Source organism: Bradysia coprophila (genome assembly GCF_014529535.1).
Source record: "Bradysia coprophila strain Holo2 chromosome X unlocalized genomic scaffold, BU_Bcop_v1 contig_128, whole genome shotgun sequence".
Lineage (NCBI taxonomy): Eukaryota > Metazoa > Arthropoda > Insecta > Diptera > Sciaridae > Bradysia > Bradysia coprophila.
In genome coordinates, this window is record NW_023503295.1 from 1095939 (window position 1) to 1117225 (window position 21287).

The 21287-nt window shown below is 35.7% G+C and overlaps 1 long non-coding RNA gene across 1 annotated transcript; it reads left to right on the forward strand.

Annotated features, from left to right (window-relative positions):
• The first annotated feature begins 309 nt into the window (after positions 1-309).
• On the forward strand, positions 310-17579 carry LOC119067698. The gene is made up of 5 exons (XR_005085986.1): positions 310-611; positions 6782-6785; positions 7222-7225; positions 9420-9427; positions 17568-17579. It is a non-coding gene; the product is annotated as an uncharacterized LOC119067698 (long non-coding RNA).
• The last annotated feature ends 3708 nt before the right edge of the window (positions 17580-21287 follow it).

Sequence of the window (21287 nt, forward strand, 5' to 3'; positions counted from 1 at the left end):
GAACAACTATCCGGACAGGGTCCTACATAAAGCAATTGGTATTTTCGAACTCAAAAAACTTGATGTACAGCAAGCAACAGTAGATGCAACCGATGCAACCAACAACGAAGAACCGAAAAGCAACAGCGTATTTTCAGAAGCATGGCTTACCAGGGGTGAGCCGGTTATCCGAAAGTTCGAAATTTTCGGTTCGGTTTGAACCGAACCATAAACTTCGGTTCGGTTTAGACCAAACCGAATTTACTTGTTGGGTTCAAACCGAACCAAAAAATCCGGTAAAACAATATGAAATGCAGCCAGACTCGTCAAAATTGATTGATTTGATTATAAACTCAGCGAAAATAAGTAAACGGGGCAATTTAATACGAATTGTACCGAAATCAGAAAGTCTCTCGAACATGATCTCTCACACAAATTGAATATTATTGCTCCGTTTACTTATTTTCGGTGAGTTAATAATCAAATCAATCAATTTAGACGAGTCTGGCTTCATTGCATATTGTTTTACTGGAAAACCGGAATATTCGGTTTGGTCTAAACCGAACCGAAGTTTATGGTTCGGTTCAAACCGAACCGAAAATTCCGGTTTTTGGGATAACCGGCTCATCTCTGTGGCTTACATCCCACGAATGGCGCAAAAAGTGAATCCACGCCATTAGTCGTATAAATTTATACGTCAGAGAGAGCTTTTTTCTCCTTTGTTACAATCTGTCAGTTTTGCTATTTTGCGATTTAGGATGGAAATGAAAACCAAAATTGAGATATCTTTGCTGTTTTAAGTGGTTTTTCATATTTTTTTGGACCAAAATGTTTTAAAGTGTGTTTGGAATCGATTGACATTAACACAATAATAAAATAGAAAAAAAAATATTTTCACACAATCTGATAATGCCAATCGATTCCAAACACATTTTAAAACATTTTGGTCCAAAAAAATATGAAAAACCACTTAAAACAGCAAAGATATCTCAATTTTGGTTTTCATTTCCATACTAAATCGCAAAATAGAAAAACTGATCGTAATAAAGGAGAAAGAAGCTCTCTCTGACGTATAAATTTATACGACTAATGGCGTGGATAGACAACTGAAAACGACGATACCGGAACTGACGGTCGCGCCTAAACACACTTTACAGCTGAACGACATTTTCACTAAAACCAAGACGATGATAAACAATGCAGAGAAGGAGAATACCTTGTCTACGTGGTAGAACCATAGAGAACCCGAAAAAAACATATTTCTGAGTATATAACCGACTTCAAGAGTTGCCGGTTATTGTGACTTGTCAACTTTAGGCACACCGGAAAGTGCTAAGGGAGTCGGGGAATACCTCCAAATAAATTTCTAAAAATCAAAAAGTTGACTTTTGATTTTTATAAATTTATTTGGAGTTATTCCTCGACCCCCTTAGCACTTTCCGGTGTACCTAAAGTGTCTGCTCGAGCATTATCCTCTACGTGAAACCTGGAAATAAAGCGTGAAAATTTAGAAATAAATAAAAAATTGTTTTCCCAAAAATAGTCCCTGCAATGGACTCATAAAGCCGGTATAACTTTTAAGTTATTTATTTTTACGTATACGTGTCTCCTCGCCTTCGGTTCTAATTTTTGTATAGTCGATTTTGTAGCCCCATAAGAACAAAATAAAATTCGGCGCGCCTGCGTTGCTGTTGAAGGCCTGAATTTAATATTGGGGTTTAAGTTTAACAATTGTGGTTCTCACGAAAAGAAAACCATTGCAAGCTTTCAATAATTCGATCTTGTATAGCTATAGAATTAGAAAATGGATGATACGGGAGTAATGGATATTTCATTTAATTAATTCGAAACACACACCTGCCTTACATAGTATACCATTGCCATAATCAAATCATGTGCAGAACTTATTAATCTCATATCCATCAAACATTCAACTAAACGGAAATAATTAAGCAGTAGAAATTTCATGCATAAACTCCAAAGTTGCAAACTCCCTTTGTGTAATACTATATTGAATGCTATGCTGTTGTAGTAATAGTAAGAGCGAAAACTTAACCCATAAACTCATTGCAAGCATCAGACGTTATAACCAAGGGAAGTTTACTGTCATAAGAACTATACTACCAGCCAAACGAAAATTCAGTTTCGAAATTAACTCTGCAATGGAATGCCAGAACATTCTTTTGGCATTATAAATGTTGTTTTCAAGTTGCTACTTGTATACAAAGTTACTTCAGATAATTTTGTTTTGATATTTTTTTTTTGATGAAAGCTTTACTCTTTTTAGGTGTTGTAAGCTAATTTTATCGGATTACCTACAGAAGACTTAAACAGCAGCCTCCGAAGTAGATGTTCGAAAATTGTGCAGTTTTTTTTTACCATTTTTTTTTAAACTCTAGCGTTTTGCGAAAATATTCCATTTACTATACGTACGAGAGTGTATTGGTACGAATGTAAAGGCGATACATAACAAGGAATGAACATCACATAAGTAGGAATAGTTATTTACGTATCGATTCAGTAGGCCGAAAGAGTTACGTATTAAGTTTTATATGCTTGCTAAGAGGTTCGAAAGTAAAGAAATGTCAATTAAAGTGGTGAAAGCGCAAGCTTTCGCCCCGCGAATTGACAGCTTTACTTTCGGTCCTTTTACCAAGCATACAAATGAATATTTTTTAACGTTTGCACTAACTAGCACAATCTCGAAAGAAAATTTTACAACAAGAAATTTGCGTCACAAGTGGCAGATGATTCGGTTTTCATTCGTTTAAATTCTTTCAGTACATTTTTCAACCATTTTCCTAACAATACGTTCCTCAACATCTGCCACTTGTGACGCAAATTTCTTGTTGTACAATTTTCTTTCACAAATTTTTTGAGTCAATTTTTTGTTGATAAAACTTTTACGTACGACGCACAATGCGTCACCCTCAGCGATATCAGTTATTTTGTAAGTAATATAAAGGACTTGCGTCACATTTACCCTTTAAGGGTTTTTTGACTGATATCACCACTTTTGTAAGTATGTCATTTTGACAACATCAAAAAACCTAATGGAAATTGAAAAATGCTAGAGAAATCAGTCTGAATCCCAAAATCTAGAAACCAATCTTGGTACACCTCACTTATATTGAAAATAACCCGAATCCATCGAAAAATCCGATTGAAGTTAGGAAGTGCTAGAGGAATCATCTGTCATCCCAACATTTAGGAACCAACCTTAAAACACCTCATTTATATCGAAAATAACCAAAATCCACCGACAAATCAGATGGAAGTTAAGAAATGCCAGAGGAATCATCTGTCATCCCAAAATGTAGGAACCAACCTTGGAACATCTCACTTATGTCGAAAATAACCCAAATCAATCAAAAAATCCGATGGAAGTTAGGAAGTGCCAGAGGAATCATCTGTCACCCCAAAATTTAGGAAACAACCTTGGAACATCTCACTTATGTCGAAAATAACCTAAATCAATCAAAAAATCCGATGGAAGTTAAGAAATGCCAGAGGAATCATCTGTCATCCCAAAATGTAGGAACCAACCTTGGAACATCTCACTTATGTCGAAAATAACCCAAATCAATCAAAAAATCCAATGGAAGTTAGGTAGTGCCAGACGAATCACCTGTCATCCCAAAATTTAGGAACCGACCTACTTCCACTAATACTTAATGATCCCAACAATTCCCAACATGAAATACATCCCAAAAAAACACACACCATTCACCACATTACCATCCATATCATGCAACAAAATATATAACTTACACACACACACACACACACATACAAATTGGCTTTTATATGACATTTATATGTAGACTTTGGGGAGCTCCAGCTCCCAAGATATGGGTTTTTGCCAACTTTTGAAAATTCCATTCTTATTTTTGGGCCTATAACCAAAATTTCAGGAAAATCTATAGAAACGTATAGGAGTTGCTGGATCCACTTTTCCAACTAACTAACTAACTAACGTAGGCGATTTCAGTTATCTGAAAACACGAGATTTTGCTTATTTTCAAACAAACATCAATATTTCGAAGTTCAATATCTCGGCCATTTTTGAAGCTGCAGTAACGTGTGATATCGGTAGAGCATAGGAGCATACCCAAGAGGTCCCGGGTTCGACTCCCGGTGCAAAAATGCTTGCCTGGTTTTTTTCTAATCACTTGGTGAGCACTCGCTATTATAGCACTCGCTAGCACTCGCTATTAGTTATCTATTAGTTAGGCTGTACGACCGTAACAAAGTCGCAAATTTCAAAGAAATCCAATATTCGATTTCTTCGCAACAATCACGCCATATTGACATAATGTCAATGACACAATTCACAATATACAACAGACTGTAGGATAAGCGCCATCTATGATCGACTAGTCGCTCATTGGGAAAATGCATGAGTCATTAGTGATGGTTGTGGTCTTCGCATACTACTCGTGGCTCAGTGAATTCACAACGTATGGGACGTTTACACGGTCGATTTGTGAGCTATCTGAGTCCGAAGAGATATGATGAAAAATCACAATTCATATGATCAAGTGACTTGTGCAATAGCACAACAGGCCCACTAGAGGCTTAGGTGCTGGGCTAACCCCCTTCCCATCTAATCCAATCCAATCCAATCCAACGTGTGATAGCTCGTTGAACTCGTATAGATTCCTAGATTCGAGATACCCAGATAGTTTGGGGGTCGTTGGAGTTAAGGGGGAGAAGTCAAAAAGTTGCTGTAAATATGCTCCGCCGTCCTCAAAAATTTTTTGTTAAAACATTTTTGGTAGTGGACTTGCGTCACGCCCGCTTACTAACGTGCGGGCATGATTATGATGCAGCTACTACATGAAGTATATAACTCGAAATATACTACTAATCGGGCAAGCCTCGTGTACATACATGTATCGTTATATACTTCATGTAGCTGTGACATACTATTATTACCGCCGGTCCAGAATTCTGTAACTCATTATCTTCGTAGTCATATTTGTAGAGAATTTTCATTCAACAGGTGCTGAGAGAATCTTGGAAACGAAAGACGAAAATTTCAAAAATAACGATAGTTTTCCTCATCATTTGTTTGAATACTCTCGAATTTTCGATAAAATGACAAACGGTTCGCTTTCTCCTATCTTTCACACTTTTTTTACTTTAAAACAGTGACTAACATTTGAAACCGGCCGTTTGCAATTTTATTGAATTTTCTATATTGCCGCCTTTCAATAGAACTTTTTGGTACGTTTTCTTCACTTTAAGCGTCTTTTTCTACATTCCACAGGAGCGGATTTTTGAAGCCTGTCGTCCACTGTGTGGCATTCTCATCAAAAAGTACTCCGTAAGAAAACCGTGAGAGAGCGGGATGTCAAATAACCAAAGCAAAAATTGAAAAAAAAAATCAATTTTGTCTCTCACTCGGACTACTTTTTTGGTAATGGGAAACTAAGCATTATGCAATCGCATTTGACAAGGCCAGCTACATAAAATTAATTTGATCTGACATTTTAATCGCTGGGACTTTCCCGCAGTCTGAAATGTCAAGAGTATATCGAGAAAAGATTCTTAGATTGGCTGGTTTTAGAATAATAGAAAAAAGGCGAATTCTGGACCCCCTTCCCCCATAATAAGCAAAAAGATATGAAAAAAAAAATAAAATTTGTGGAGCAGACGATTTCGTCTAGACTTTCTCCACTGCAACTGAATACTTACTATATGAATGGTCCATGCAATGACATTATTCTATCATATTCATCCTTTTAAACTAATTTAACCTAGCGTTTCTACTCCAAAATTTATTAATGTTCGATTTCACCTGCAAAAAATAATTTTGAATGTCACCGCCTTTATAGCACACACAATTCTATATGTTTCAGTGCATTTGATTTTACTCTTCAATTCAATATGCACAACATCCAATTGAATTCGAATTCTATTGAATTTAAAACTTCAAGAGTCTGCACGGTATACATTTTGGCATGTACTTAGATGCAGCGTTTTTTTTTAAATGAAAATGAGTGTGTCATCTTCTTTGGTTGAAACAAAGAAATTGCTACAATACGGTTTTTTTTGTGGAAAGTGAAGTTTGCATACTCCGTGATTACCAGACGTATAAAGAATGTGCATACTCATGAGAATTTACACATCACATTATCTATCATACGGTATAACAACTAGCATATGAAAATTTTCACTTGACTATAGGGATACAGACTCAGGCCTCCCAATCCTCCTTTTTTCCTAATTTTTGATAGATCCTTCGTTTTTTTCTTAATTTTTCATTTCATTCTCTGCCAAAATTTTATTTTTCTCATAAAAATTCGTTACGCGCCAAAATTTTAAACTCAAATGTTAAATTAAACTCGAAGTTGCCAAACTTGCAATCAATGCACGCACATGGTAGAAGTTCTCAGAACTGGCCATTTAGAGAGCAATGTAAAAGTGACAGATACGCAATTACAACTCCGAATTTCATTCACAAATTGCAAATTATAATGAAAATTCGAGTTGTAATTACTCATCTGTCACATTTACATTGCTTTCTAAATGGTCAGTAACTGACGTATGGGCGACGTATAGTGTCAAACATGACAGAATTCTTTTGTTCTAATGTCAATTTTGACATTATATGTCGCTTATACATCGCTCTCTAAATGGACAGTAGCGTTGTATACCACGACAGGGTAAAGTTAACCAGACAGGAGCGCTGATTTGACTAGGGACCTGAATAATCTAGTAGCCCTATATTTTTTGCGATTTTTTTTTCCAATTTATGTCAGTGTTCATTTGAGTTCATTTTCATGCAGCGTATTAGGTCCGTTATCTGACGTTTCGAAAATGAACCGCTACTGCCTGGTTTATTTTACTCTGCCGTGTGTATACACTTTCGAAAACCTGGAATCCGAGTATCCTTAAAAACAACAGTCAGAAACATCATTTGGTGCCAAAATGTGTACGTTACGCACGCACTTCAAGCATGATTGACACTCTAAAGAGAACAGGGTGTCAATCAAATTTTGGCACTGTTAAAAAAATTGGAACAAAATTTGCATGCAAAACAGGACTGTATTTGACAGCTGTCACTACGATCCCTTGAAATCTATTATTAAATTTTTGTGTTTCATTCAAGTTAACATTTTGGATCTTTTTCAATTTTTTTTTGAGAATTCGGTTCGAAAACTCTTAAATTTGAACTTCAGAATTTCTAATTTTCTTCTAAATTCCTAAATAAGGTGGCTTCATTTTGCGTGGGAGTCCTGTAAACAGAGGTTTGTGGAGACTTTAAGTACAAACCGTCCTGTACTCTTATGGAGTGCGATATGCACCACTAATATTAAAATGTTGTAGAAAATCGTCTGCACGTTGCATTTTTCTATATATATGCATATTATGTACATCCCATACAAACACAATATTATCCATTGGAAAGTGTTTTTTTTTTCTTCTTCTTCTGTGATCTGCACCTATACGGAAAGTCATAACCGCATCTATGTACACAACATGTATGTATATGATGCATTGAAGCAGCGTTTTCCTGAACATAATATGACAAAGCATGCTATTGATGATAAAGTGTTGTTATAAAGTTGGTGTGTGCAGAGTTTCTTGTTTCTTTATTTATTAACTGCTTTTTTCTGCTATTTCCGAAAACATACATATATTCATAGTTTACAGCTGGTCTGTGTCAGTGCGATGATGAAAGGAAGGAATTTGTATAGTGAGTGGAAATGCACTTATAAAGCAAAGCACTTTATTCGATCTACACTGGTGGAAAGCTAACAATCACTTCAAATATTGGTTTTTGAGTGTAATCATTGACTTTAAGGTTTTTGGACGGACGAGTGCTGGCAGAGGTGTTCATAAATTACGCAGAGGGAAAAGCGATCGTAGAAAAGTGCGTTAGACTAGCGGGAAGGAGCGAAATTTTGTATGTACTACGGCGTACTGTTTTGCACACACAAAAAATTCCATTTTCATATCTTACTGTGCCTTCACACAGCGATGCGAAAGTAACAGATGCGAAATTTTTCTTTTGCCCTAATGTCAAAGGGAACTGTTAGCTCTTCTTGATTTTTATGATTTCCCATTTAAAATACGAAATGAAAAAATTTAGAGAAAACGTCGTAACAACTGATACAGAAATGGGATTTTTTACGTGGTCAGAACTGTGATTACACCGAATATTCAATGGCCCAAAACCACTTACAGTGGAGGTGTGACGCAAGTCCTGTTATCCACTTACAAAAGAACTGATATCGGTGTAGGTGACGCTTACAGAGTCGACACGCAAAAATATATGCGTCACAAATGGCAGCTGATGAGAATAGTACGCGAACGTTTTATGAACAAAAATCTTACCAGAAAAATTTGAGGAAGAAAATTATAACAAAAAAAATTTGCGTCAAAAAGTGGCAGATGATTAAGCTTTCTTCCGTTTGAATTCCATTCTTTAAAGCAATATATTTCACAATTATAAAAATTTTCCTTACTCAACATCTGCCACTTGTGACGCAATTTTTTTTTTGTTAGAATTTTCTTCCTAAAAGTTTTCTGGTAAGATTTTTGTTGATAAAACGTTCGCGTACTATCCTCATCAGCTGCCATTTGTGACGCATTATCTTTTCGCGTGTCGCAGAATTTGGTCGCAGATAATTGGCAATCATATAGTGCAGTTTGAACGAAATATTCTTCTTACAAAACTGTATAGCTTTTTCTTTGATCAGAGCCTTCCAGCTTTCATTTGACGAAAATAGAAAATTTTACGAAATTCAAAAATTTGACGGAATTCGAAAATTTGATGCACTTAAAACGCTCATAGCTCCCAAATAAGCGAAAACCATGAAACACGCATCGACTAGAATGGGAAACTCTATAAATTTGTCTTTTAAACAAACTTTCTATCTGCAGTATTTTCCGAGTTATGGGTCCTATAGCTCAATAGCTTCACACGCTCATAGCTCCGAAATTATAAACTTTTATAAAAATTCCTTCAAATTACGTCCTTAACATACCCTGAAAATTTCCGCCAAATCCACCGGTAAATTCAAAAGTTTCGCTGTAACAAAGTGACAAATGGACAAAGTGAAAAAGTGACAAAGGTTGGTAAAATTCATCTATTTCAAAATGAATGGAAATCAATTTCTTCATACAAATTTTGAAGTTTTGAAATTTAATATCTCGGCCGAATCTTAACCTTATGAGGCGTGTGGTAGCTCGTTGAACTCGTATGGACGCCCAGATTACGAATAAAATACTTTGGGGGTAGTAGGAGCAAAGGGGGAAAAGTCAAAAAGTTCGTGTTCCTCAGTCCTGCGGAAAATTTTTTTGTCAAATTTTTCAGTGTCAACGGACTTGCGTCACGGCTCTTCACTAACCTAGGGCCATGAACGGAAATCAACGCGGCGTTGAATCAGCCACGTTCACAATGTCCTCATATAAAAGATGAGGTGAAGGAGATTTTGTTAAGATTCTGTTAGCGGAAGAAAAGACTGCTCACAATGGCGCAGCCAACAAAACAACGTTGATTTTTAGCCCCGTACGAAGTACGAAGGGGCTTATAGGATTACGATGCCGTCTGTAATTGATGGAATTCGAAGCAGACGGTAAGGGCAAAGTGTTTGCCTATGTTCATAGATGACGAATCCGCAATAAAAATTTGGGCCGTCTGTCCGTCTGTCTGTCACGTCGATATCTTGAGTAAATCAAATCCGATTTCAAAAAAAAATTTCCCTGAAAGATAGTCAAAATAGTGAGGCTAAGTTCGAAGATGGGCATATTCGGGTCGGCCCTTCGTGAGTTAGGGCCACCTAAGTGATTTAAGGTCTTTTGGTGATATTTATGGCAAAATAAACGATGGAAATGTAAATGACACGGCAAATGATAGGTATTGTCAATACCAATCCAGGAAAAAAAAGTTTTTTTAAATCGGGTGAGTGGACCGTGAGTTAGGGCCTTAGAAGTGAAAAGCTACTAGGGCCCTATGTGTATTTTACATAGAACTCGAGTAAATTTCATTCGTTTTTCGTAATTTTTGTTTGATTTGGAAGGTAATCGAATGCCGAATAGAATGTTGTTGAAAAAAATTAAATTTGGGTCCTTGGCCTAAGGCCGCTACTAGGGCCCTAAGTGTATTTTACATATAACTCGAGCAAATTTTATCCGTTTTTCGTAATTTTTGTTTCATTTGGGAGGTAATCAAAGGCCGAATAGAATGTAGTTGAAAAAAAAAAAAATTGGGTCCTCGGACTGAGGCCGATACTAGGGCCCTATGTGTATTTTACATATAACTCGAGTACATTTCATCCGTTTTTCGTAATTTTTGTTTCATTTGGAAGGTAATCGAATGCCGAATAGAATGTTGTTGAAAAAAATTAAATTTGGGTCCTTGGCCTAAGGCCGCTACTAGGGCCCTAAGTGTATTTTACATATAACTCGAGCAAATTTTATCCGTTTTTCGTAATTTTTGTTTCATTTGGGAGGTAATCAAAGGCCGAATAGAATGTAGTTGAAAAAAAATTAAATTTGGGTCCTTGGCCTAAGGCCGCTACTAGGGCCCTAAGTGTATTTCACATATAACTCGAGTACATTTCATCCGTTTTTCGTAATTTTTGTTTCATTTGGAAGGTAATCGAATGCCGAATAGAATGTTGTTGAAAAAAATTAAATTTGGGTCCTTGGCCTAAGGCCGCTACTAGGGCCCTAAGTGTATTTTACATATAACTCGAGCAAATTTTATCCGTTTTTCGTAATTTTTGTTTCATTTGGGAGGTAATCAAAGGCCGAATAGAATGTAGTTGAAAAAAATTAAATTTGGGTCCTCGGACTGAGGCCGATACTAGGGCCCTAAGTGTATTTTACATATAACTCGAGCAAATTTTATCCGTTTTTCGTAATTTTTGTTTCATTTGGGAGGTAATCAAAGGCCGAATAGAATGTAGTTGAAAAAAAATTAAATTTGGGTCCTTGGCCTAAGGCCGCTACTAGGGCCCTAAGTGTATTTCACATATAACTCGAGTACATTTCATCCGTTTTTCGTAATTTTTGTTTCATTTGGAAGGTAATCGAATGCCGAATAGAATGTTGTTGAAAAAAATTAAATTTGGGTCCTTGGCCTAAGGCCGCTACTAGGGCCCTAAGTGTATTTTACATATAACTCGAGCAAATTTTATCCGTTTTTCGTAATTTTTGTTTCATTTGGGAGGTAATCAAAGGCCGAATAGAATGTAGTTGAAAAAAAAAAAATTTGGGTCCTCGGACTGAGGCCGATACTAGGGCCCTAAGTGTATTTTACATATAACTCGAGCAAATTTTATCCGTTTTTTCGTAATTTTTGTTTCATTTGGGAGGTAATCAAAGGCTGAATAGAATGTAGTTGAAAAAAATTAAATTTGGGTCCTCGGACTGAGGCCGATACTAGGGCCCTAAGTGTATTTTACATATAACTCGAGCAAATTTTATCCGTTTTTCGTAATTTTTGTTTCATTTGGGAGGTAATCAAAGGCCGAATAGAATGTAGTTGAAAAAAAATTAAATTTGGGTCCTCGGACTGAGGCCGATACTAGGGCCCTATGTGTATTTTACATATAACACGAGCAAATTTCATTCGTTTTTCGTAATTTTTGTTTCATTTGGAAGGTAATCAAAGGCCGAATAGAATGTAGTTGAAAAAAAATTTAAATTTGGGTCCTCGGACTGAGGCCGATACTAGGGCCCTATGTGTATTTTACACATAACTCGAGCAAATTTCATCCGTTTTTCGTAATTTTTGTTTCATTTGGAAGGTAATCAAAGGCCGAATAGAATGTAGTTGAAAAAAAATTAAATTTGGGTCCTCGGACTGAGGCCGATACTAGGCCCTTCAAAAAAATAAAATTTTAGGGCGATTTGAAATTTTTTTTTCGTTTCATTTGTTCAAATTCTGAGGCGTGAATTACAGGAATTTATAAACAGCCGTAATATGCAATGCTGCGGCAAATATAAAATTGCGAATGCAAGAAAAAACCAACGAGGAACCCATTTCGTTAAGTTGCTTTCGGAAACTTTCAAGTTGAAGAGTTTGAGTTTGTAACAATTGAATTGTTCATGAAAAGTTAATACGACAGTGGCAGAGCCGTAGTCATGTTGGGCGTTAGCTAGACCCCACAGTGATCCTTCATAAACGATTACGTCAAGCTACGACACAAAACAAAATTATGTCAAACAGAGGGTGATCTTTATGGCCATTCACATTCAGGTATACCTATTCCGTTTCTTACTAAGAGCAATGACAAATTTTCAAATAATCACGCGAAACTAACAGCCTTGAATTGAAAACGGCACTTTAAAACGTATATCACTCTCATGTAATGGATGAACAATGAAATGCATCGCCTAACATTCTTAAATTTCATTCTGTAACAATTAAAATAGTCATTAAGTTTCGTTACTCATTATTATAATTGGAAAGGAAGCCATTAATAACTCTGCAATGTTAAATTAATTGGTGCTGAGACGAACTGTAATAGAGGAAGATCTGAACTCATTACATTCTCCCACGTAATTTTAATTTGTTCAAGCCATCGCATTAGACGATATAACATCTTAGCAACTGATTAATGATTGTCTGTGTGCTACCACGTCCAAGACGAGCGCATCGTTTATCGCTAAAAACAACTCGAGACAGTTTATCAAAGTTCGGTGGTAATTGGCACACGGTTCGTGTCCATTGTTCTCGAACAACGAAATGCCGTCAATGGTGGAGACTTGTCGCTAAAAATAGTGAAACAATCAACTAAAACGGCACGTAACGCAAATGAATGCATATTTGATTATATATTTCCTGTTCTATGGCACCGTCACCACACTCACTCATTCACAAACAAAAAAACACCGTCGTCGATCGATTACATAACCGAACCGAAACTTTAGCACACACACACATATTCCACTCATTTCGATGTTTTAGATCTTCAATAGATTTAACTGCCTTCAAACCAACCGAAACCGAACCATTTGCTCTATAATAATACTACGTTGTTGCTTCTTATTACAACACACAAACGAGTTTGGTACCATATCAACCCAATTAAACTTAATACACCCACTTAACAAGGAAGGAAAGAAGACGTTTTGTGATCAAATATAATAGCATGAACAGGCGTAACGTAACCCATTAAAAGAACAAACTTGTGACAAATGGTGTGAAAATTACCCCCAGCAACTTATTCGTAGTCACGTATCATTGATAGGCGAAAAGAGAAAATGTTTCTGATTTTATTATAGAATATGGGAGTGCGCGTTTCACTTATTTATTTTACCACAACAAAATTTTGTTATAAAATGACATTGATTTTCCAAACGAACGAAATATATTCTCTGCCTCTCTGATATTCATTTCGTTTTTTTTTGTGTGTGTGATTTTTCGAGGTATGATATTCTGTGCAGTTCCGTTTTCTATTTCTAGATATTACCATAAAACCGACATTCAACACCCACCTGAATGTCAGTCATGCTTTTCAATTGATTGTAATGTCATCCAAGACCTAAATCCAATTTATTTATTACACATTACATAGGGACAACGACAACAAAATTGTTCATGATGAATATTTCAGAAAACCCCAACCCCACCAAAAAAAAAACAACAAAAACAAAAACCACTGCAGTTCATTTACGGTTCATTAAATTACGTTAAACACACCTGAAGTTTAACCGATAAATTCTCATGCATCGGAATTGATTTGAATGTTTTCCATCATTTCTACAAATGTAAAAACCAATGTGTCAGCCATATAAAAATGCCCCACTCGACAAAATATATATGGATCTGCACATTGAGAGGTGACCGCTGATAGCATCCGCAAAATGGAACCGAAAATAAAATTAAAAAAAAAAAATATTTTTTTTTTCGTGTGTATTGGCACCTCTACATACTCTCTACAACTTTATGGGAAGACAATTCGAATAAATCAGATAATTCGATCATAAACAAGAGCACCCCTTAAACCACATACAATAAAAAAAAATATAATAAATAAAACGTGTTCTGCAGCACACACATCAAAAAAAAAAAAAAAAATCGACCGAAGTACTGAAATCCTATGTGAATTTATTGCCTTAAATTCGAAAATCACGCCAATAAATTAATGTAATCAATACCATAAACAATATTCAGGCTACCATTATTGCAGTGATGGGGTGCAAAATCGATGTATGCGATTCCAGATTCGTTGAATTTAGCTGCTAGTGAGAGGCCAAACATTCTTACGATTATTATGCATGGCATGTATGGAACAACTGACAAATTGATCGTCTAATCAAACTTCATTCTTCTTCTGCTATCCATCCGATAACATTTTACAATGAGCTGATGATGGAAATTGAGTAACTACGCCTGCTCTTACCTTTTTCACCTTTTTTCAGGGACTATTTTGTTGAAAAAGAAATCCCAAATTTTTCGAAAATTTGCACAACTTTTTCACATTTTTTTCTACGAAAACGTGCATTTTTTTAGGAAAAGTGGGAAAATTTATGAAAATGTTTTTCAAAAATAGTCCCTGGCTTTTACTCACAGTCCCACATTTTACAAAAACATTTAGTGGGAAAATTGGGTAAATTTTGAGCGAAAGTGGGAAATGGTATGAAAGTTGGGAAAACGATTTTCAATCCAAAAAATGCCGGGAAAAAGACCAACCAAAGAAACATCTTGTGCAGAAACCTTTTCGTTGGCGACTTGAATATCAGTCAAAAACACTCAGAAGAGTAAAAGTGACGCAAGTCCCAGCGCATACTTCCAAAACAACTGATATCGCTGGAGGTTCGTACGTATTAGGACATATTCTTGCCTATTTTAAAAAATTTCTTAAAAGTACTTTCCTCAACATCTGCCACTTGTGACGCAATTTTTTTTTGGTAAAATTTTGTTTCTAGAATTTCTTTGGTAAAATTTTTGCTGTTACAGTTTTTGCGTACAAGCGCAGAATGCGTCACCTCCAGTGATATCAGTTGTTTTGGAAGTATGCATAGGGACTCGTCACTTTTACTCTTTTGAGTGTTTTTGACTGATATCAGTTCTTTTGGAAGAATTAGTTAAAAAATTTGAAAAACTTAAAAAATTTGAAAAATTTAAAAAACTTGAAAAATTTGAAAAATTCAAAAAATTTAAATAATTTTGAAAAATTTAAAAAAAATAAAAAATTAAAAAATTTAAAAATTTTGAAAAATTTAAAAAAAAATAAAAAAATTTAAAAAATTTATAAAATTTGAAAAATTTAAAAAAATTTGAAAAATTTAAACAAATTTAAAAAATTTTGAAAAATGTAAAAAATTTTGAAAAATGTAAAAAATTTTGAAAAATTTAAAAATTTTGAAAAATTTAAAAAATTTTGAAAAATTTAAAAAATTTTGAAAAATTAAAAAAAAAATTGAAAAATTAAAAAAAAATTTGAAAAATTTAAAAATTTAAAAAATACTAAGTTTAGGGAAAAAAAATGAGGCGAGCAGAGCTCACCAAATACCAAAAGCGAACAAAGTTCTACCATACCCATCCACACACACACACACTTAAAGGTGTTCTTATATGGGGCCTATATGGGAACTTCGAGGAGCCCTAGCTCCGAAACGAGGCCGGTTCCCCCCAAATTTTTTTTTCTGGAATGTCTTAGAATGACGACTAGAATCTACTCCTAAAATTTCAACAAAATCTAAAGAAGACTTTAGAAGATAGGAAACACGGACGGACGGACTAACAAAGTAACGTAGGATTTTTTTCTTTCGTTTAAAGTACTGAAATTGACCAAAATATATGGAAATGGGGCTTCTTGGAAGATTTTTTGCGTGGCCAAATTTTAAGCTGCAAGAACGTGTGATAGCTCGTTGAACTCGTACGGACGCCTAGTTTTTTTTAATGGTAATTTGGAGTCATTTGTCTTCGAATTGTAGAACTTCAATATTTGCTGTATATATGGTTCTGCAGTCTACGACAAAAACATTTTTTTCAAATTTTTTCTAGTAATAGGACTTGCGTCACGGGCGCTATGCTAACGCGCGCCCATGATGGCTTTTCTCAGTTTTAAATCAAAAATTAAACTAAGTTCCAAGGTTCCTAAAAAACTGTTTCGAGAAAATTGACTCATGTCATCGCTTTTCAAGCATGAGTGGTACTATAAACACAGTTCTGAAACGGGACAGTTTATCATACAAATTTTGGCACTGTAAAAAGTGTGGAACAAATTGTCATTAAAAATGTGTACATATTTGGCAGCGGTCACTCGAAGAACGATTGCTTGAAGTGCATTGCTCATACACAAGGTTCAGTGGTCGGAACCAAATCCAGAGAACATTCGGAGTAACGGATGTGTGTTTTATGTTCAGAGCAATGAGCCCCATCCAACTATTATGCCACCTTCAGCATACAAAACTGTATTGGCTGAGGTTGCCTAAACACCCTTAGAATCTAATGACGTATTTTCAATAATTTTTTGATAAGACACCATGATCTATACACTTTTGTACATTTTCTTCATGGTAAAAATGGATGTTGAAGGCCGAAAATATGCCACTTTGGGCTTGTCGTCGAATTAATTTTCATTTCTTTAACTAAATATGTTGGGCAAAATCTACATACGATAGAGGACGGCTATTGACAACGTTCTATTCGATGAAACGTTCAGCTGTTAAGCCGTTCAGAGACGATATTTAAAAGATCTGTCTGTATCTACAAACGCAGTAAGTTCTTTGACGATACATATCAAGCGAAATTTTTTGTGGAGTATAGTCAAACAACCATTTTTTTTTAAACAATTATAAGCTATATGGCGATAGCATATTGAAATGCGTGCTTGATTCGGGTGTCAATATGAAACCGAAAACTTGCGTAATTGCATTCAATATGAAAGCCACAGCTGACAACTATGAACAGTTTTTGAAAAAGCGCATCGCTAATATGTCAATAACAGAACATGCATTTCATGTTCAATTTAAATCGAATCAAGTTTTATTTAGGGTTTAATTTTTGCACCTTTTATTCGTGTTTTCCGTTATAATAAACTATATTGGATGAATATTTGAAAGAAGAACTTACGTTATACGCTACACTGAGAGAAAAAAAAGAAACTAACCAAGCGTAACAACTCTTAAACGTTAACCAAAATATGGAGATACTATTGTATTGCAGTGTTAAAATAAGAACTATGCAAGTGAACCTCTAGTGAATTATAATTGAAACGCAATGAGATTTATTACCGGCCCATGGGAATCTTGGGAAACACTAGTTCTTGCAGCACCAAAACCATGAATTCTCCTTACATAAATCATTTATTTAACGTAAGACATAGACATCAAAATCAGGCAACGGAAAACATCGCGTTGCCGGTCGCGCCTAATTATTAAAATCAATGCTGCCAAACCTCGAACTAGGCATGAGCGCCGACGGAGAAACCTCGGCGGCGGCTAGCCGAAAAAAAATTTCTCGGCGGCGGCGAAAAAATCGGCTTGAGCCGGCTTAAAACGGCTCGGCTGGAGGTTCCTTTTAACTTTTTTTCAAAATAAAAGCGTTGAGATAAATTTATGGAAAATGAACTAGTAAGCATGAAAATGAAATTGTACGGAAAGCGAAAATGTAGGTAGATTAGGTTGTTCAAAGTGCAAGTGGAACTGGTCTTGTTACAAGCAAGTCTCTAAGTCTAAGGTTCACTAACACGTCAAGTTTTATTGCCTCAAAACTTGAACTAAATGAAAAATCATGCTCCGGTACACTCATTTAACTCATTAAGAAAATGGTTTTCGATAAGAAATCGAAAGCTCACGAAAATCAAGTAAAAATTGAAAAGAAAAAAAAATCGAGAAAATTCGCAAAGATCGATAAAGTTTTCTCAAATTTGTGAATTAACTGATTGTGCGCCTTCGGCTCGTTCCGCAAAGGTCATACTTGCCAAAACAACAAACTTAGAAGCGAGGACGTAATATACCATTCTGGAAAATTCATGAAAATTCAAGAAAATTTTCAAAATTTTCTTAATTTTGTAAAAAAAATTCAAAATGTACTTGAGCTGCTTAGGATCAACAGGAATCTCGGTTTTCAAAATTATTTCACCCATTCACCTTTCGAAATCTTTATTTCATTTTCCAGCCGTTTCAAGCCGGCTTGAGCCGTGTTTTTGGCACCGGCTCGGCTGCGGCGCGGCTTGCTCAAAAATGGCCGGCGGCGGCTTGATCGGCGGCTTATTTTCGGCGGCGCTCATGCCTGCCTCGAACGATTGAGCAAAAAACGCAACGATTATTTCTAACAACCTGACCCACGTTAACTGCTTCATTTGCTTAACCCAATGACCTTGGTAAAAATGGAGCAGCGAAATGCACAGTGACATACTATATTTTCCATTCTCAAGAAATCTATTACTTCCCCGAAAATGACCTTTTGCTTAAACAGCGATGGCGGCGCCACCGTGAATGCTCAATCCACTTAATTAATATTATGTTTAAATAAATCTGTCCAATAAGGTCAGACCTCTATAAACACCGCTTCGACCAGCACAATTTTCTAAGAGGTTGTACACAAAATACACCCATCCAAATGGAAATTCGCGTCGTTCCATAAATCCTTGAACACAAATTCATTACTTCAGTTCATCTAAATTTAAGCAACTCATTTGGCGAGTTTTGATATCAATTGTTCAATCGGAATGAATTGTGTGCTCAATATACCTCAATGCAATCGCTTTTGTGTATCGTCGTCCGTGGATACGTTTCTGTGCTACATTTTTTTCATTTATGTTTCGGTTTCAATCAAACTGTATCAATCTTTCATAAAGTCAGGAAAGAATAACTATAACTTCGAGCGAATTGTTTGCGTTTCAGCGAATTGTTTCTTATCATGCGCACGTTGTGTTTTGCCTTATTTTCTCCCCTCAGTTGGCCATGACAAAATCGTGTTTTCTTGACGACTGGTCGGATGACATTTCAAGTGAGAAAAGTATAGTACCTTCTCTCCAGCTGGGACTTTGTTTATGTTTTCGAAAATGCTTTGGCGAATCCATGTTTTTTAGCCCCGTACGAAGTACGAAGGGGCTTATAGGATTACGATGCCGTGTGTAATTGATGGAATTCGAAGCAGGCGGTAAGGGCAAAGTGTTTGCCTATGTTCATAGATAACGAATCCGCAATAAAAATTTTGTCCGTCCGTCCGTCCGTCTGTCCGTCCGTCCGTCCGTCTGTCACGTCGATATCTTGAGTAAATCAAATCCGATTTCAAAAATTTTTTTTCCCTGAAAGATAGTCGAAATAGTGAGGCTAAGTTCGAAGATGGGCGATTTTGGGTCGACCCTTTCGGAGCTGGGGCCCAATAAGTGCCTAACTGTTTTTCGACGATATCTCCAGACATTTAAGCACTACACTTGTAAGTGATACGTCAAATGAAAGGTATTTACAATACCGATCGACAAAAAAAAAGTTTATGGAAATCGGATGACCGACTCGTGAGTTAGACCCCTTGGTGTGAACTAGGTACAGGGCGGCAAGCCGTTTTTGCTTGTAGGTTGGCCAAATTTGAACGTATTTAGATGGATTTTGCTTGATTAGATAGGTATTGACCGTACCAATCAGGAAAAAAAAAATTAATAAAATTCGATTCACCGGAGCGTGAGCTATTTCTCTTGCAGTGTGCTTGTGATAACCCGGGTTCTAGGGTCACAGAAACATAATCAAACCACTAACTTTTCATTTCACATTTTCTTTTAATAATGCCAAATTCACAATTTTAATTTTACTGCCAAAAATACTTTTTTTTTTGTTCTCTTTTCCAAAATACATTTTTTACTGGTCTCTTATAGAGACCGACTCTTTCGAGTCCCCAATTAGGACTGAAAACTTTAGTTCGGATAGATCGAAAAACAAAACTCACTTGACCGAGATATCAAATTGCCACGTTGCATTAATTAGAACTCAAATGAACTGCAATAAATTGGCACAGTTAAAGTAAATTTCCGCGAACCTTGCATTTTATTTGCGCATTTCTTTTCATATGACTAATTTATACATTGAAATAATAGTATTGAAGAAATGTGATATCCGGGATATCACAATCGTAGGCTCCCAAATGTTTTGAGGTCGTATCTAAACTTTCTTCATTACTTTGAAACTGAACAAATTTTCGATCCATCCTCCCCTCCTTTTCACATACTTGTTTCTAATTTTCCTTTTTTTTACACTTGAAATGAAAATTGTAACTTTCTCTAACCAAAAACATATTTTAGCTGAATAAAATTTTTCGGAATTCAATCAAAAATGTTCAACATTCAGAAATAAAAATTGTAAATAAACTCGTGACCACATCCTTGATCGCCAGTATCTGCCCCACTCGACCCACCTGCCAGAATATTTTGGAATCGCAAGCTCGTTCGTTCTGAGAATATAGTACATTCATGTGAAAATTTTGCAACCAATCTCACCACATTCCTCATTCGTTGTTTCGCAATGAGTAATCTTTGGGCTCTCCATTCGCTTTCTCTGTTTGTCCAGTGAATTTAAGAATGTCCAGAAATTTCCAATGTCTCCAAAAAAACATAATATCTACAGATTCCCCGAATCTATAAACACCTCAAAAACTATTAACATCAAAAATCTCCAAAAATCTCCATTGTCTTCAAAAAACATAATGTCTACAGATTCCCCGAATCTATAAACACCTCAAAAACTATCAACATCATAAATCTCCAAAAATCCACTGAAACTTGATGTCATAATTGTCCCATTGTCCGATCGCCATATCAACCAACCAGTGCAACATAATAAGAACTTAGTCTGTTTCACTTGTTCACACAAAAGTTCTCAACCTCTCCAAACAAAATTTTTCACATTTTCAATTGTATCTTCGATTCGTTCGACATTCACAGGTTTAAAGTCTAATATTTGATCTCTGATACATGTGCAATCACATTCACTGCACGGTTTGCACAATTTTTCATGGTATCTGCATATTATTTCTGTCCTCGAACATTCTTTATGAACTCAAAAAGTTTCAAAAAAAATCCACAGCTCATCACAAATTTTTTTTTATAGTGACCATCTTTTGATGGTCCCCACAAGGGATGCCATTGTGATAACCCGGGTTCTAGGGTCACAGAAACATAATCAAACCACTAACTTTTCATTTCACATTTTCTTTTAATAATGCCAAATTCACAATTTTAATTTTACTGCCAAAAATACTTTTTTTTTTGTTCTCTTTTCCAAAATACATTTTTTACTGGTCTCTTATAGAGACCGACTCTTTCGAGTCCCCAATTAGGACTGAAAACTTTAGTTCGGATAGATCGAAAAACAAAACTCACTTGACCGAGATATCA